At 39.1% G+C, this 19817-nt stretch overlaps 1 non-coding gene across 1 annotated transcript; it reads left to right on the top strand.

The window, feature by feature from the left end:
- The first annotated feature begins 15212 nt into the window (after positions 1-15212).
- On the top strand, positions 15213-15319 carry LOC112788036 (small nucleolar RNA R71). Its single transcript, XR_003195416.1, has one exon. It is a non-coding gene; the product is annotated as a small nucleolar RNA R71 (small nucleolar RNA).
- The last annotated feature ends 4498 nt before the right edge of the window (positions 15320-19817 follow it).

The following is a 19817-nucleotide window of genomic DNA, read 5'->3' as shown; positions in this document are numbered from 1 at the left end:
AATAATTCGAAAATGTATAAGATAAATAGCAACAAATATCAAACAAGAAATTTTAAGGATCAAATAAGGAAAATTATCAAGAACAATTTGAAGATCAATAAAGAATTAAGAACATGTAATTCAAAAAATTGAAAGAAAAATAAGAACATGCAATTGACACCAAACTTAAAACATGAAACTAAACTCAAACAGAAGACTAAATTATGAAGTTATTGGTTTTAAAAAAAAATTTCAAAAATAATTTAGAAAAAGAAAATAAGGATTCTAAAATTTTAACCTAAAAACAATAAGAGAAGACTCTAAACTAAAAAGAAAAATTTTCCTAATCTAAGCAACAAAATAAACCGTCAGTTGTCCAAACTCGAACAATCCCCGGAAACGGCACCAAAAACATGGTGCACAAAATCACAATCACACTTTTGCAATTCCGCTCAACTAACCAGCAAGTGCACTAGGTCGTCCAAGTAATACCTTACGTGAGTAAGGGTCGATCCCACAGAGATTGTCGGCTTGAAGCAAGCTATGGTTATCTTGTAACTCTTAGTCTGGATATCAATAATAATTCACAGTTTTAATTTGAAAGAGTAAAAGAACATGGATTAAATAATACTTGTTATGCAGTAATGGAGAACAGGTTGAGGTTTTGGAGATGCTCTGTCTTCTGAATCTCTGCTTTCCTACTGTCTTCTTCTTCACGCACGCAAGGCTCCTTCCATGGCAAGCTGTATGTTGGTGGATCACCGTTGTCAATGGCTATCATCCATCCTCTCAGTGAAAATGGTCCAGCTACGGGTTTCGTAGGGCTAATCATCTGTCGGTTCTCACTAGTGTTGGAATAAGATCCATTGATCCTTTTGCACACTGTCACTGCGCCCATCATTTGTGAGTTTGAAGCTCGTCACAGTCATCCCTTCCCGGATCCTACTCGGAATACCACAGACAAGGTTTAGACCTTTCGGATCTCAAGAATGCTGCCAATTGATTCTAGCTTATACCACGAAGACTCTGATCTCACAGATTTGAATGCTCTGTTGTCAGGAGAGGCAATCAAACTCGTGAACCAGGAACCAAAGAGATACACACTCAATCTAAGGTAGAACAGAAGTGGTTGTCATCACATTCATCATGTTAAAATGCGATTGAATATCTTAGAATAGAAACAAGCGTAATTGAATGAAAAATAGTAGTGATTGCATTAATCCATCGAGACACAGCAAAGCTCCTCACCCCCAACCATGGAGTTTAGAGACTCATGCCGTTGAAGATACAAAATTTAGATGTAAAAAAATGTCATGAGGTACAAAATAAATTTCTAAAAGTAGTTTTTATACTCAACTAGTAACCTAGGTTTACAGAAAATGAGTAAGCTAAGATGGATAGTGCAGAAATCCACTTCCGGGGCCCACTTGGTGTGTGTTTGTGCTGAGCTCTGAAGCTTTCATGTGCGAGGCTATTCCTGGCATTGAACTCCAGCTTTTGTGCCAGTTTGGGCGTTTAACTACAGCTTTTATGCCAGTTCTGGCGTTTAACGCCAGAAAAGGGTAGAAAGTTGGCGTTTAAACGCCAGTTTGCGTTTAAACGCCTATTTGCGTTATTAAAACTCAAGCCAAGTATAGACTATTATATATTTCTGGAAAGCCCAAGATGTCTACTTTCCAACTCAATTAAGAGCGAATTAATTGGGCTTCTGTAGCTCCAGAAAATCCATTTTGAGTGTAGGGAGGTCAGAATCCAACAGCATCTGCAGTCCTTTTTCAGCCTCTGAATCAGATTTTTGCTTAGGTCCCTCAAGTTTAGCCAGAAAATACCTAAAATCACATAAAAATACACAAACTCATAGTAAAGTCTAGAAATGTGAATTTTGCATAAAAACTAATAAAAATATAATAAAAAGTAACTAAAACATATTAAAAACTACCTAAAAATAATGCCAAAAAGCGTATAAATTATCCGCTCATCAGCAACCATAGGAAATTGCATAACATTTTGAAGCCCCAGATGTTAGCTTTCCAACGCAACTGAAGCCGCCTCATTTGGACCTCTATAGCTCAAGTTATGATCGATTTAGTATGAATAGGTCAGGCTTGACAGTTTAGCAATTCCTTTAATTTCTTGTATTCCTTCCACTTTTGCATGCATCATTTCCATCCTCTAAGTCATTCCTGCCCTGTATATCCTAAAATCACTTAACACACATATCAAGGCATCAAATAGTAATAAGAGAGGATTAAAGTTAGCAAATTTAGGGCCAAAGAAGCATGTTTTCAATCATAGCACAAAATTAGGAAGGAAAATATAAAACATGCGAATTCAATTAATAAGTGTGAGTTTAGTGGATAAAATCCACTAAATTAAGCATAAGATAAACCCTAAAAATGGTGTTTATCAATCTCCCCACACTTAAACATTAGCATGTCCTCATGCTAAGCTCAAGAGGAGCTAAATGAGTGAAGAGGAATGGTAAAGCTTATGAAATGCAACCTATCTATATGAATGCAACTAAATACAAAAAATACTTCTACCTACTTGGTTAAAAGTAAACAAATTCTCCAAGACAAACATAAATCAGATTCCATTAATTCAAATCACACAATAAAAGACAAGTAAAATTGTAGGAAGATAGCTCATGAAAGCAGGGAATATAGAATCAAGCATTGAACCCTCACTAGAAGTGTATATGCACTCTAATCGCTCAAGTGTCTAGGGTTAATCCACTCTACTCTTCTCTAGTCATGCTTTCTAAAACTTTGTTCTTCATCTAACCAATCAACAAATATTTAGTGTACAAATGTAAACATCATGAGGTCTTTTCAAGGTTGTAATGGGGCTAAGGTAAGGGTGAGAATATATGTATGGCCAAGTTAGCTATAATATGAATCTTTGACTAACCTAAGTTCTCACCTAACACACACACACTCTATATAATTCTAAAATCATGCCTAGCTACCCAAAATCTCACTTTTGTATGTTTCACATACTCATGCATCAATTTTTTAATTCTATCACATGTGCATTGATCTTTTTATTGAACTTAGCATTGGGGTACTTTTATCCCCTATTCATTTATTTCTTTTCTTTTCTCTCTTTTTTCTTTTTATTTATTTATTTATTTTTTTTCATAAATGAAAATATAATATATCAATGCATATGATTTTTCTGATTTCACAAGAGTACGCACCTAAATTTCTAATATTTGTCAGTAAAAACACAACACATTCTCATCAACCCAAGTTTCCACATTTCTCCACACTTAGTTGACACACACTATCTTAAGCTAACCAAATATTCAAATTGGGTAATTAATTGTTTTTCCGGTTAAGGCTAGTGATGTGGTAATATAAAGAACAAATGGGGATTAAAAAGGCTCAAAGTGGCAAACAAAGGTAAATGGGATGGTGGGCTATTTGGGATAAGTGAGCTAATAACAATTGATGGCCTCAATCATATGTATGCATGCAAATACACTAAACAATGGACATATAGAATGGAACAAACTATAGATTGCAATTATAGAGAAGAAAACACACGAGAATAAAAATCATGGTTAAATAATGTAACCATATAATTAAGCTCAAAATCTCACAGGTTGTGTATTCTTAGCTATAAACCATGTTCCAAATTACAATCTCCAAACAAGTTTAACAAAAAAGTTTTAATTTAAATTAGTGAAATGCTATAAAAAGTGTTTTTGAAAAAGAACTTATCACTCCAACCAAGTAGTGGTAGAAGAACATGCACAAAATCAAACAAATATGCAATCAAACATGCAAATGCAACAACTAATTTAACAAAGAAAATTAAACATTGGTGTTGAGAAAGGAAAGTAACTAACCCATGGAGATCGGTATCGATCTCCCCACACTTAAAGACTACACCATCCTCGGTGCATGCTAAGATGTACAAGTGGACGGGTTACTCCAACTGACGCTTTTTTTCCAAAGAATGTGCGTATGAACTTATTTTTCGCCCCATGTAAAAGTCTTCCATTTCCCTTCTTGATGGCCATCCTAAAAGAAGAGAAAAGGGAAGAAAAGTAACCTAAAAGCAAAGATAGAAAACAAATAAAATATGGTTGGGTTAATGCCAATTAATGAGGGTCTCAATTACATGGTAGCTACAACATGCAAGTGAGAAAACAGTAGAAGCAAATGGCATATCAATAGTGCAAAAATTGCAACAATGGGGAAGAAATAATGGGTAATGAAAGACAGTATAAGTGCATATCAATGCAAATGGAATACATGTTCATAAGAATTTAGCATTGACCTATGAATAATAATACCCAACAATTTAAAACAAGTCACGAAGCATCAAAATAACGTAAGAAAAGATGCAACAGTTGAATAAGAAAATTTAACACCAATGGAAAAATAATAAATTTAGAAAAGAAAATAAAAATATGCACAAAATTAAAATGCTGAATGAAAGTATACAAATGCAGTAAGTAAAAGAAATTGAAAGAGAATGTGGATGAGAATGTAAAGAAATAAAGAAGAAGAAAGTAAGAAAGGAGGAAGAAAGAAGGAGAAATGATAAGAGAACAAGAAACGGACGCGACGCGCGCGCATGCATCATGTGTACACGTGAAAACTGAAGATGTCATGCGACGCGTAAGCGTCGCCCACGCGTACGCGTGGGTGGCCAAACATGGACACTGACGCATGAGCGTCGGTCACGCGTACGCGTGACTACTCGCGCGACTCCAACACCATTGCCACACAACTCTCTGTTCGATTCACTCTTTACGCCATTTTTCATCCCCTCGCGGACGCATCGCTGACGCTTACGCGTGGGTTGAAATTTCTGCAGGGGGACGTGTACGCGTCAGGCACGCATACGCGTGGGTTGGCCAGTGCGCCTGACACCCCTCCCGCGCGTCTCCATCGCAATTCTCTGTTCGTTTTCCCTTTATTTCGCACTGACATATGAAGCGTGCGCATCATCGACGCTTACGCGTCGAGTGCTTTTTTTTTTGCATGCAGAAATAAAAGTAATTATGCAGAATCTGGAAAGTAACACTCATAAAAAGAAATAAAACTAATAAAACGGAAGATCATACCATGGTGGGTTGTCTCCCACCTAGCACTTTTAGTTAAAGTCCTTAAGTTGGACATTTGGTGAGCTCCTTGTCATGGTGGCTTGTGCTTGAACTCATATTGAAACTTCCACCAATGCTTGGACTTCCAATAAGCTCTATCGATTCCAAGTAAATTCCCCAAGCCTTGAGGAAGTTCTTCACAAGCTTTGAGGAAGTTCTTCACAAGCTTTGAGCTCCTAAAATTGATCCTCTTGTATGACGGGATCCCAAATCTTGTTTCTACACCCGTCTTTAAGTTGATCATCATGATTCTATCCGGGTGGTTTAGCCTTGGAATTCTCATGTAAGCACCCAAACATTCTCCTAGACCCATTCACTTTGGTTCTACACCAACCATTGTTATCAAACTTTGAACGTACAACCATCATGAACCTAGGGTGATGTTTCCAACCACTACACAATTCTCCCTTACTCTTCAATCCGCAAAGAGCTCTAAGTTGACCATCCGTTTCAAGTAACCCATACTCAAGTGGAATTAGAAAGCCTAGAGATAAGAGATTTACCCACTTGAATGGTGTAAAGGATAATGGTGACTTAGGAAGGCGGACCTCCCCACACTTTGACAAAGCAAGGTCCACTCCCTTGTGCTCCTCTTTGATGATCTCCACCTCTTGACAAACTTTTTCAACATTAACATCTTCCTCTAGTTCAATGGGAGAGGGTTCAATTGTAGGTAAAAACTCATTAATTATTGAACCCATCTCATGATCAACCTCCTCAAAGTCTTCAACCATGATATGCCTTGGAGGTTGTACACCCTCCTCAACATCAAATTCAAACGTCTTAGAAGGAGGCTCTATGACATGAGTTTTCCATGGAGGTTCCGCATCTACTAAGTCCTTAACCACTTCCTCTTCTTCGATAATTTCGGTTTTCTCTACTTTTTCTAGTACAAAATCTAACTCCTCCTTGATAACTTTCATCTCTTGACAACTTTTTTTAATTTCCCATAATTCTTCAACTACTCCTTCATCTTCAAGGGTCTCTCCTACCTCTACCTTTTGGGTCTCCTCTTGCTTCTCTTGAAGTATGTATGTGTGAACCCGATCTATTACATCCCTAAGATGATCCCTTCTATCTTGTTCTGTGTCAATAGCGTAATTAGGATCATGTTGCTCTTGGATTGATAGAGATGGGTGAAAAGTGAGTGCACCAGAGCTTGAGGGTTGAGTATTGGGGGTAAAGGATGGATCCACACGAGATATAAGAGCTTGGAGAGTAGAGGTGTGACCGGTGAGAGCAGAGGTAAGTGTGGTTTGAAGCTCTCTTTGCCCTTGGCGAATAGCACTAAAGGTATCATCTTTGGGAGCTTGGGGTAGATAGGAGTGTTCATTTGTTGGGAGAAAAGGCTCATAATGGGAAGGTGGTTCTTCTTGATAAGGACATGGAGATGGTGTATATTGAGGTGGTGGTCCTGGGTATGGTTCATATGGTTCGTATGGTGGTTGGTGTGGTAGATAAGGGTTAGGATCATATGGAGGTGAATGGTGGAAAGGGGATTATGAGTATGGTGGTTCAAAGCTATGTTGAGGAGGGGGTTTATAGGTGTATGGCCGGGCTTGTTGGTAACTACAAGGGGGTCCACCATAGCTATTAGATTGATACGCATCTTGGAATGGCTCTTGCTCATAGTACATTGGTGGAGGTTCTTGCCAAGAGGGTTGATCAAATCCTTATGGCTCCTCCCATCTTTGATTATCACATCCTTCATGCATGTTCTCATTATAGCTTCGATTCCCTACAACATAATTTGAACCAAACTCATAGCCAAAGGGATGAAAATTCATAGTAGCAAGTAAAAACAAAAACTAATAAGAATTAATGAAAATAAACTCCTAAACCAAGAAACAGTAACAAAGAAACGAAAAAGCAAAATTATTCACAATATTCACAATAACTAATAATAAGGCACACGTTTGTAATTTTTTGTTTGTCACTAAAGCAAACCCAATAAAATTAAACCAAAGTATTTAAACCTCGGGTCGTCTCTCAAGGAATTATAGGGAAGTGTAGTTTATTATTGGTTGTGGAAAATGATCTTTTTGGGTTTTTGAAATAAGGAACAAGGAAATAAAATGACAAGAAATTTAATTAATAACTAAGAAAACTCTTGGCAAGGTATGAAAAATAGAAGTCCTATCCTAGTTATCCTTATCAATTGTGATGAGAATTGTCCATTGCTCCCACTTAGTTAACCTCTAACTATGAAGGAAAGTCAAGTGGATAAATCAATTTGATTCCTCAAGTCCTAGTCAACTCCTAAGGAAAGACTAGCTTTAGAGGGATCCAAATCAACTAGCAAATTTCAATTATTAGTCAACAAAGGTGTTTGATAACTCAAGAGTCTCCGATTGCTCAACCAAAGCCAAAAGGAGAGAAATCTACACTAAAATCCAACAAAGCATGTTATCAAACACTTGGAAGACACAACATAAAAGCATAGAAAAGCAATAAGAGACAATAAAATCCAAACAACTAATTGTAAGCATCAATAACACAAATAGAAGAAAGCAATCATAAATATGAAATACCTCAAATTGCATTAAATAGAGACTCAAATCTAACATGAGAATTCATAAACTAAAGTGGCAACATAAAATAATCAACAAGGGAAATAGATAAACTAAAATGCTAGAACAAATAAGAGTAGAAGAGAAACTAAATTGAAATAGAATAGAAATCTAAAATTGAAAATACCTAGACCTAAGAATCCTAAAACCTGGAGAGAGGAGAGAGCCTCTCTCTCTAGAAACTACATCTAAACCTAAAAATTGTGTGAATAAAAGTTGTGTGATTGAATGAATCATGATTCCCTTACTCTACCACCTCTAATCTATGTTTTTCGAGCTTAAAACTAGACCAAAAACAGCCCAGAAATTGCCCCCAGTGTTTTCTGATACGTGCAGCACGTGGCTCTGTCACCCGTACGCGTCGTCCACGCGTACGCGTCGCTGAACTTTCGCAATGTCACGCGTACGCGTCATGCACGCGTATGCATCACCTAACTGCATGGTAACAATGGCAAATTGCATATCATTTTGAAGCCCCGAATGTTAGCTTTCCAACGCAACTAGAACCGTCTCATTTGGACCTCTGTAGCTCATGTTATGATCGATTTAGTATGAAGAGATCAGGCTTGACAGCTTAGCAATTCCTTCAATTTCTTGTACTCCTTCCACTTTTGCATACTTCCTTTCCATCCTCTAAGCCATTCTTGCCGTATTGATGCACGGAAACTTGTCTCTCAACAAATTTCCCTTCGACAAGTATACCGAATTGTCGTCAAGTAAAAACTCACAATAGAGTGAGGTCGAATCCCACCGGGATTGATTGGTCAAGCAACTTTAATTAGAGGAATTTTCTAGTTGAGCTAAGTAGAAATTGAGTTGAGAAATTGCAGAAAATTAAATGGCGGAAAAGTAAATAACAGAAAATGTAAATGATGGAAATAAATGGCAGAATGTAAAAGGCATAAAGTAAATTGCAGAATCTTAAATGGGGATTTGGGGAGATGAGCAGCAAAGCAAATGGCTGAAAATAAAGAGAATGGGTAAGATCAGAAATGGGGGATTCATTGGGCTTAGGAGATGTTGCATTCTCCGGATCAAGTTTATTTTCATCTATTCCTCAATCAATGCATTCATTGATCTCCTTAGCAATCTTAAGTGATTGGATTCCAATTCCTTGGCAACCCAATCTCTCTAAGCTTAAACAATTGCCAAATTCCTTGATTTAATTGCTCATGGGAAGAGATGAAGTTTGGCCACTGATTATATCACATGCATTCCCAAATCAAAGTGTTGGTAGGATTATATGCCAATATATCCATCCACACCCCAATTTGGTCCAGCATGAGAAAGCCTTTCTAGCATGATCTCCTCATTCCTCTTCCAAGATAGCAAACCAAATGGGTGAAGAACGAAAGCTTTCTAGTAAAATCAAGAGAAAAGAAAGAGGAAGAATAATGAAAACTATTATTGATCCATCAAATTATAACAGAGCTCCCTAACCCAATGAAAAGGGGTTTAGTTGTTCATAACTCTGGAAATGGAAAGCAAAAATGAAAAGTGCATTCTGAAATTAAAATAGAAGTTACAGAGAAAGTAAAATATATAGAGTATAGTTCTCAAGTTCTTGATCTCATTTCAATTCAAAACTCCTCCTATATATACTACTCTTCAAGTCTTGGATATGGGCCTTTGATCTTCAGTTGAAGCAGTTACAGTCTTTAGTGGGCTCAGCTTTGCTTGCAAAGAAAGTGTGAGTTAGGCATGATGGGAAGTTAGTTAGGACGTTAGTGGCGTTAACGTTAAGTGTAAATTTGGGTTCGAGAGCGTTAGTGACGATAATTTTGTCACTAACATTCCAAACTAGTTGATCCACGTTAACTTCAACGTTAGTGGTACTAACGTGGCCACTAACGTGGCCTCTTAGTCCTTCGCAAATGTTATTGGCACTCACCTTTACCAATAACGTTGCTCTTTGTCCCTTTCTTCCACGTTAATGGTCCACGTTAGTATAACTAACGTGGCCCTTAACGTGGGCATGCTCAAGCTTTGAGAGCGTTAGTGACAATCACCTTTGTCACTAACGTTTTAAAGTGCCCCTCTTTCCCACGTTAGTTCTCCACGTTAGTGTAACTGACGTGGCCACTAACGTGGGTATGCTTGCCATCTCCAACGTTAGTGACAAAGGTGAGTTTCACTAACGTTGGCTCATCATTCATTGCTCCACGTTACCCTTCACGTTAGTGGTCTTAACGTGACCACTAACGTAGGCAATTTAGGCTTGGTCTAGCGTTAGTGACAAAGGTGAGTGTCACTAACGCTTGCGACTTCTCCTTTACTCCACGTTAGAGTCCACGTTAATTGGATTAACGTGGCTCTTAACGTGGCTTAATGTGGTGTTAGTGGTAATCACTTTCACCACTAGCGTTGGAGCTCCCCTTTCTTCGACGTTAGTTCCCATGTTAGTGTAACTAACGTGGCAACTAACGTGGGTTATGATGTCATTCGAGGGCGTTATTGGTGGTAACTTTACCACTAACGTTGCAAGCTTGTTCCCTTTCCACGTTAGTGGTTATGTTAGTGAGACTAACGTGGCTCCTAACGTGGCTCTTCTTTGCTTCCTTTGTCTTGAAATCAAACAAACAGGGTGCATCAAAGCTTTGTTTCAAGTCATGAGGTCATGCATCATCCATATTATCATTCAATTCATGCATAATTCTCATGAAATCATGTAAAGTTGACAATGTTTGCTTGAATCAAGATGTAAGTGTATATTTACCCAAAACTTGCTTATTTACTAAGAAAATGCATGAAACTATCTTAAAAGAGTAAAGAAAAAGGTCAGTGAAACTGGCCAAAATGCCCTGGCATCACAACACCAAACTCAAAGCTTGCTTGTCCCTAAGCAAGTACTGAAACATAAGAATGATGAATGAAAGAACAAGAGAAACAAGTTCTTATTACAGAGGTAAAGTTCTTGGGTTTATGGGGTTTCATGCATAGCAATTTAGGTTCATTCCTTTACTGGTTTTCAGGTTCCTATCATGCTCTTGAATACTTGCTTGATTACATCCTATGAGATCCTTATTCCTTGATATCCCCCTTCTTTTCAGGGTTTATTGCATTCTTAGGCTAAGTGCTCTGTGATGGGGCAACTCTTTAAAATAAGCTTTCAGCCAACACTCCCGAGCCAGTTGGTTCAAGGTGCTGGGTGTTGAAACACCCCTAAGGACTTACTCCCTCAAGTCTCTCTCCCCCATACATGCACACCACAGGCATATGGTTTGTTATTTTCTTTTCTTGAGGCCTTGGTGTCCAGCACCTCTTTGGGTCACTAAGTGTTCTGTGGTAAGGTTGCTCTTGATAGTGGATTTTCAGTTGATAATCCCGGGTTAGTTAACCCAAGTTACCAAGTGATGAAGCACTCCTGAGAACTTATTCATCCAAGCAGATCCCTGGCATAGGAACACCACAGACACATCCCTTAAGATTTAAACCCTTGGTGCCTAGCCTTATTTCTTATTCTTTTTCTTTCTTTTTCCAATTCTCACTGTTCTTTTTCTTTTTTTTATTAAGACCTTGTTGTTTAAATAGTCTCATAGAATGTGCTTCAAACATAGGATTCAGAACATGTAGTTGCCTGTATACCTTGTTGGTGGACCAACTTAGCTAACCAATTACCACACCACAAACATTAAGAACTTACTCCACAAGATGAACCACACTCTGGTTTTTCATAACATTTTCTTTTATTTAGCCTAAAAGACAGGCATACATTTAAGCAGGATGAAAATGACAACAGGACACTTAGACTAGCACACATGGACTTATGAAATGAAAACAAACACTAACTTCTAGTGACTTAAACTAAAGAAAACTATTAATCAGGGTCACATTCAGACTTCCAATTTGAACATTCCAAAGTAGATGGAATTAAGTAACAACACAACCTTTTAGTGGTGACTTTTGGCTCTCCCTTTGTTGTCATCATTCATGGCTTTTGCATCCTTCTTCTCCTTGGATGATGGTGCACCGTTTTTCCTGAAAATTGCTTGAATTCCTGCAAAGTTATTAGAAGTTGCTTGTTCCCAAAGCACTTGAGAAATAGTTAGCATGCATGTATGCTTCGTGAATTTCTGAACTTAATTTGGTGTGTGAGCACCAAACTTAGTTCCTTGCTTAATGCAACAGATCGAATACATGCAGAGAACCTCATGTGCTTTTATTAAGAAAATGACTATGAACTAGAAACTAAACTATTGTTAAGTAGTTTCCCTGATTGGTTGGAGCTAGTAACTTGTCATTGAAGGGGTGTAGTGTGATTCTATCTGAAATCTTTAGTGGAACACCAAACTTAGAATTATACATTCACCCTTGGATTGTTTTGGTGTGCAACACCAAACTTAGCTCCTTACAATACAGGGAAAACTACTTATACCCTTTATTGAAATAATCATGAAAAGATAACTACCTTAGGTTGGGTTGCCTCCCAACGAAGCGCTCTTTTAGCGTCGCTAGCTCGACGATTTCTTCATTAGTTGAGATAATACATCATTTTGGGGCTCTCTCCCATGTTGCCCATGTAGTGTTTGAGCCTTTGTCCGTTCACAGTGAAAGTCTTCTTTGAGCTTTCCTCCATGATTTCTATGTGTCCATAAGGTGAGACCTTTGTGACAAGAAAGGGTCCTAACCACCTTGATTTGAGTTTTCCAGGGAAAAGTCTCAATTTAGAGTTGTAGATGAGCACTTGCTGTCGCTTTTCGAAGCTCCTGGGTGTCAGATTAAGGTCATGCCTTCTCATTGCCTTTTCCTTATAGATCTTGGCATTTTCATAAGCTTGAGACCTAAACTCCTCCAGTTCCTGCAGCTGCAAGACTCTTTTTTCACCAGCAGCAATGCTATCAAAATTTAGTAGCTTGAGAGCCCAGAGGGCTTTGTGTTCCAACTCCAATGGTAAATGACAGGCCTTTCCATGCACCAATTGATACGGGGACATCCCGATTGGTGTTTTGAATGCCGTCCTGTATGCCCAAAGAGCATCATCTAGCTTCTTCGACCAGTCTTTTCTTGATGCTCCCACAGTCTTTTCCAGGATCCGTTTTAGCTCTCTGTTAGATATCTCAGTTTTCCCACTTGTTTGGGGGTGGTAAGGTGTAGCAACCTTGTGTTTTACCCTGTATTTTAGGAGAAGAGCTTCTAGTGGTCTGCTGCAAAAATGGCTCCCTCCATCACTGATGAGTGCTCGTGGGACTCCGAACCTACTAAAGACATTCTTTCTGAGGAAGTCATGCCCACCTTGTTATCATTTGTTGGGGTTGCAATAGCCTCTATCCATTTGGACACGTAATCCACTGCTACCAAGATATACTTGTTTGAATATGAGGTTGGGAATGGACCCATGAAATCGATTCTCCACACATCAAACAGTTCCAGCTCTAAGATGAAATTCTGTGGCATCCATTTCTTTTGGGTAAGTTTCCAGCTCTTTGACATTCATTGTAGTTCTTCACTAGTTGTTTGGCATCCCTGAAAAGGGTGGGCCAAAAGAATCCACTTTGTAGTACCTTGGCTGCAGTTCTTTCCCCTCCAAATTGGCCTCCATAGCACGAGCCATGGCAGTTCCATAAGACCTCTCATCCCTCTTCTTCTGAAATGCATCTTCTAAGGATTCCATCTGAACACTTCTTGAAGAGATATGGCTCATCCCAGATGAAATATTTAGCATCATTAATGAGTTTTCTTTTTTGATGTTTGTTGATCTCTGGAGGCAAAGTCCCAGTTGCCTTGAAATTGGCAATATCTGCAAACCAGGGTGCTTTGTGAACCACCATTAACTGCTCATCTAGGAAGAACTCATTTATACTTGCATTATGTGTTCCACCTTTATCATGAGGGATTCTAGATAGGTGATCTGCTACCTTGTTCTCCTTATTTTCTTGATCTGCTTCTTGTGAGGGTTTGAAGACATTGAAGGTAAGTTGTTCATCATGTATCCTTAATATTAGCTCTTATCGCTCCACATCTATAAGTGCTCTGGCTGTGGCCAGGAATGGTGTTCCCAATATAATTGGATGGAGGTAACTCTCTTCCATCTCCAAGATGACAAAGTCTGTGGGAAGGAAGTAGTTCCCAACCTTTACCAACACATTTTCAACCACTCCTACTGCTTGTTTTTGAGTTTTGTCAGCCAGCTTGATGACTACGTCTGTGGGCATTAGCTCATTAATCTGAAGCTTCTTCATGAGGGATAGAGGCATTAAGTTGATGCTTGCTCCCAGATCACAGAGTCCCTTATCAATCACTGTTTCTCCTATAGCACAAGGGATGTGAAAACTCCCTAGGTCCTTCTTTTTTGTAGGCAACTCTGTTTGAATGAGAGCACTGCACTCCTTGTTCATCACTATTGTTTGCCCTCCTTTGAGTGAGCTTTTCTTGGTCAGCAGTTTTTTCATACACTTAATGTATGAGAGCATTTATTAGAGAGCCTTGATGAATGGTATGTTTACATGGAGAGATGCAAACATGTCAAGGAACTTTGAGTACACTTTTCTTTCTACACCACCCTTAAGTCTATGGGGAAAAGGTGCATATGGGTTCAGAATCTCTTTCTCCCTTAACTCCTCCCTCTGTGTGGGGTTCGTTTCTTGGTCACTCTCTTCTTGCTTCTCTGCTGGAATATTTCGAGAGTGTTCTAAGGGTTTGTTCAGTTCTTGCTCAATCCCCTTATCACTTATAGTGACCATCTTGCATTCTTCCTATCTCACTTTCTTTGCTTCACCTCTCGGGTTTTTCTCTGTGTCACTTGGGAAGCTATCAGTAGGTTTGGGAATCTGCTGAGAGAGGTATCCCACTTGAGACTCCAGCCTCTTGATGGTGTTTCCCTAGTTTTTGATATTAGATCGCACCTCCTCCTTGAACACTTTGTTGTCTTGGATTTCCTTGCATATGCCTTCAAGTAGAGTCTCAATCTTTGAGAGTCTATCTTTGGATGGTGATGGTAAGTTGAGGTCGGAGTGGTGAGAATGGCTATTTTGGTTTTGATATGGATGATGAGAGGTATTGTTGGGTGGGTGTTGATATGATCTCTGTGTGGAATATTGATGAGTTGCATTGTTGTTGGGGTTGTGAGTCTCTGATCTTGGCCTTGATCTTGTTGATTTCCCCACCCAAAGTTAGGATGGTTCTTCCAACCAAGATTATAAGTTTCGGAGTATGGATCATGGGTCTGCCTAGGTGAATTTCCAATATAGTTGGCTTGTTCCCGGTCACCCTCATCCTCTGCATTCACTCCTTCTTGAGCTGCTGATGAGGTGGTGACTGCTGCAACTTGGTTTCTTTCCATCCTCTTGGTAAGGTCAGCCAGCTGCTTGGTGATCATCTTGTTTTGAGCCAGCAGCGCATCCATGTTGTTCAGCTCTATTACTCCTCGCGTATTGCCCCTTTCAGAAGCATAGAAGTAGTCATTCTCAGCTACAGTCTCTATGACATCTATGGCTTCTTCAATGGTCTTCTTCTTGTTCAGAGATCCCCTGGATGAGTGGTCTACTGCCTTCTTTGATTCATAAGAAAGACCATCATAGAAAACGTGTAACTGTTCCTATTCATTGAACATATCTGGCGGGCACCTTCTTGTCAAGTCCTTAAACCTCTCCCATGCTTCATAAAGAGTTTCACCATCTTGGTGCCTGAAGGTTTGTACCTCAGCTCTCAACCTGTTGATTCTTTGAGAAGGATAGAATCTCGCCATGAATTTGTTTACCACATCTTCCCAGGTTGTCAGACTCTCCTTCGGGAAGGATTCCAGCCTTTTAGATGCTTTATCCTTGAGTGAGAAAGGAAACAGAAGCAGCCTATAAGTGTCAGGATGAACACCATTAGACTTCACAGTATCACATATCCTTAGGAAGGTGGTGAGATGTTGATTGCGGTCTTCTTGGGCACTTCCTCCAAATGCACAGCTGTTCTGAATGAGGGTGATGAGCTGGGATTTTAGTTCAAAGTTATTGGCTTATATGGTTGGCTTTTGGATGCTACTTCCATAATTTCCTGGGTTTGGATTGATATAAGAGCCTAGAACTCTTCTCTCTTGCCCAGCATGATTCACTGGACCTTCTCTGGCATGGTTGTGAGCCTCTTCTTTATGGTGGTTCTCCATATTCTCCTCCATGTCTGGTTCAAAATACTCTTCCTCTTCTTCAGCACTAACGACTCTCTTTCCTCTTGCTTCCCTCCTTAATCTAAGGAAGGTCCTCTCAGGTTTAGAATCAAAGGAAGTTGAAGCCCTGCTTCTTCTACCTGTCATACAACCAACAAAGCAAAAAGCAAGAAGAAATTGAATGGAAATTACTCTTGTTAGAATGGCTGTTAGTGTGAGTGGTGCAATATATCAAACAATTAGTGGGTTAGTGAACTGAATTGTAAACAATGAAGAAAACACAACAAATGGGTAAGGGATAAAGGAAAAAAAATAACTAAAACTGAAAGTAAATCACTCAATGGAATTTAAACAAAACAAAAGAAAACTGCTCAATATAGTTATTCTCCAACTTAATCATTGTCGATACAAAATCAATCCCCGGTAACGGTGCCATAAACTTGATGTACGAAAACCTGTCTCTCAACAAATTTCCCTTCAGCAAGTATACCGAATTATCGTCAAGTAAAAACTCACAATAGAGTGAGGTCGAATCCCACAGGGATTGATTGGTCAAGCAACTTTAATTAGAGGAATGTTCTAGTTGAGCTAAGAGAAATTAAGTTGAGAAATTACAGAAAATTAAATGGCGGGAAAGTAAATAACAGAAAATGTAAATGCTGGAAATAAATGGCAGAATGCAAATGGCATAAAGTAAATTGCAGAATCTTAAATGGGGATTTGGGGAGATGAGCAGCAAAGTAAATGGCAGAAAATAAAGAGAATGGGTAAGATCAGAAATGAGGGATTCATTGGGCATAGGAGATGTTGCATTCTCCGGATCAAGTTCAATTTCATCTCTTCCTCAATAAATGCATTCATTGATCTCCTTGGCAATCTTAAGTGATTGGATTCCAATTCCTTGGCAATCCAATCTCTCTAAGCTTGAACAATTGCCCAATTTCTTGATTTAATTACTCATGGAAAGAGATGAAGTTTGGTCACTGATTATTCCACAGGCATTCCCAAATCAAAGTGTTGGTAGGATTATATGTCACTATATCCATCCACACCCCAATTTGGTCCAGCATGAGAAAGCCCTTCTAGCATGATCTCCTCATTCCTCTTCCAAGGTTCCGAGGAGATCCAATTATGGAGAGCTTCTCTTCCAAGATAGCAAACCAATTGGGTGAAGAACGAAAGCTTTCTAGTAAAATCAAGAGAAAAGAAAGAGGAAGAATAATGAAAACTATTATTGATCCATCAAATTACAACAGAGCTCCCTAACCCAATGAAAAGGGGTTTAGTTGTTCATAGCTCTGGAAATGGAAAGCAAAAATGAAAAGTGCATTCTGAAATTAAAATAGAAGTTGCAGAGAAAGTAAAATATATAGAGTATAGTTCTCAAGTTCCTGATCTCATTTCACTTTAAAACTACTCCTATATATACTACTCTTCAGATCTTCTAGTTAGCTCTTCAAGTCTTGGATATGGGCCTTTGATCTTCAGTTGAAGCAGTTACAGTCTCTAGTGGGCTCAGCTTTGCTTGCAAAGAAAGTGTGAGTTAGGCATGATGGGAAGTTAGTTAGGACGTTAGTGGCGTTAACGTTAAGTGTAAATTTGGGTTCGAGAGCATTAGTGACGATAACTTTGTCACTAATGTTCCAAACTAGTTGATCCACGTTAACTTCAATGTTAGTGGTACTAACGTGACCACTAACGTGGCCTCTTAGTCCTTCGCAAACGTTATTGGCACTCACCTTTACCAATAACGTTGCTCTTTGTCCCTTTCTTCCACGTTAATGGTCCACGTTAGTGTAACTAACGTGGCCCTTAATGTGGGCATGCTCAAGCTTTGAGAGCGTTAGTGACAATCACCTTTGTCACTAACGTTTCAAAGTGCCCCTCTTTCCTACGTTAGTTCTCCACGTTAGTGTAACTAATATGGCCACTAACGTGGGTATGCTTGCCATCTCCAACGTTAGTGACAAAGGTGAGTATCACTAACGTTGGCCCATCATTCATTGCTCCACGTTACCCTTCACATTAGTGGTCTTAACGTGACCACTAACGTAGGCAATTTAGGCTTGGTCAAACGTTAGTGACAAAGGTGAGTATCACTAACGCTTGCGACTTCTCCTTTACTCCACGTTAGAGTCCACGTTAATTGGATTAACGTGGCTCTTAATGTGGCTTAGTGTGGTGTTAGTGGTGATCACTTTCACCACTAACGTTGGAGCTCCCCCTTTCTTCCACGTTAGTTCCCACATTAGTGTAACTAACATGGCAACTAACGTGGGTTATGATGGCATTTGAGGGCGTTATTGGTGGTAACTTTACCACTAACGTTGCAAGCTTGTTCCCTTTCCACGTTAGTAGTCACGTTAGTGAGACTAACGTGGCTCCTAACATGGCTCTTCTTTGCTTTCTTTGTCCTGAAATCAAACAAACAAGGTGCATCAAAGCTTTGTTTCAAGTCATGAGATCATGCATCATCCATATTATCATTCAATTCATGCATAATTCTCATGAAATCATGTAAAGTTCACAATATTTGCTTGAATCAAGATGTAAGTGTATATTTACCCAAAACTTGCTTATTTACTAAGAAAATGCATGAAACTATCCTAAAAGAGTAAAGAAAAAGGTCAGTGAAACTGGCCAAAATGCCCTGGCATCACCTATAAACCCTGAAATCACTTAACACACATATCAAGGCATCGAATGGTAATAAGAGAGGATTAAAGTTTGCAAATTTAGGGCTAAAGAAGCATGTTTTCAATCATAGCACAAAATTTGGAAGGAAAATGTAAAACATGCGTATTCAATGAATAAGTGTGAGTTTAGTGGATAAAATCTACTAAATTAAGCGTAAGATAAACCCTAAAAATGGGGTTTATCACCTACCCTTCAGTCAGTCTTTGTGCACCAAAAGTAAGTCCCTATCTCAAAAGATTTCATTAGAAAGTACTTGATCTTTTACCTAGTCCGGATGGGATGGATGCCTATGAAGAGGCACAGCTTGAGCGCAAAACATTTGATTTAGACTGGAACCTCGTTCTTAGAGTCATCACCCAACCCGGAAGCCAGTGGATATATGGGCAATACCGGACTCGACCTAAGTGCATCTCCGCCCAAGCACTCACTATAGAGAACCAAGAGAATCGACCCTCAAACACTAAAGTGATTAGAGTGTATACACTTTCGTTGAGGGTTTGATGCTCGATTCCTTGTTCCCGGTTTTCATGAGCTTTCTTCTTGCAGGTTCACTTGTACTTTATTTTGATATTTGAATTAGTGGAATCCAGCTTTTGTTTGTTCCTAGATAATTTGTTTACTTTTAACCAAGTAGGTAGAATCATTTTGCATGTAGTTGCATTCATATAGATAAGTTGCATTGCATAAGTCTCACCATTTTCCCTTCACTCTTTTGTTTCCCTTGAGCTTAGCATGAGGACATGCAAATATTTAAGTGTGGGGAGATTTGACAAACCACTATTTTATGATATATTTTGGACTGAATTGAGTGGGTTTTGTCAACTATTCTCACACTTATTCATGTAAATTGCATGTTTTTAAGTTTCCTTCCTAATTTTGTGCTATAATTGAAAACATGCTTCCTAGGCCTTTAAATCATTAATTTTTAATCCTCTGTTATTACCATTCGATGTCATGATATGTGCGTTAAGTGATTATAGGATTTATAGAGCAAGAATGGCATAGAGCATGAAGAGGAAGCATGCTAAAGTTGAAAGAACATAAGAATTTGAAGATTTGAGAGCTGAAAGTGACGCGCGCGCATGACCGATGCGTACGCATGACCAAGAGTGTCGACCACTAACGCGTACGCGTGATTGATGCGTACGCGTGACCTTGTGCAGAGCCCACCGACGTGTGCGCGTGGCTAACGCGTACGCGTGACGAGCCTCACATGCTGCAATTAACAGAACTCACTGGGGGCGATATCTGTACTGACTTGGACCTAGTTTCAAGCCAGAAAATGCAGACTAGAGGCTGGGATTGAGCTGAGACTGAACACACTTTTACTTTAGCTTGGTTTTTTATTAGTTTTTAATTC

This window comes from Arachis hypogaea, chromosome 20, assembly GCF_003086295.3.
Source record: "Arachis hypogaea cultivar Tifrunner chromosome 20, arahy.Tifrunner.gnm2.J5K5, whole genome shotgun sequence".
NCBI lineage: Eukaryota > Viridiplantae > Streptophyta > Magnoliopsida > Fabales > Fabaceae > Arachis > Arachis hypogaea.
Note: the sequence above shows the minus strand (reverse complement) of the source record. Positions and strands in the feature narration are given on the sequence as shown.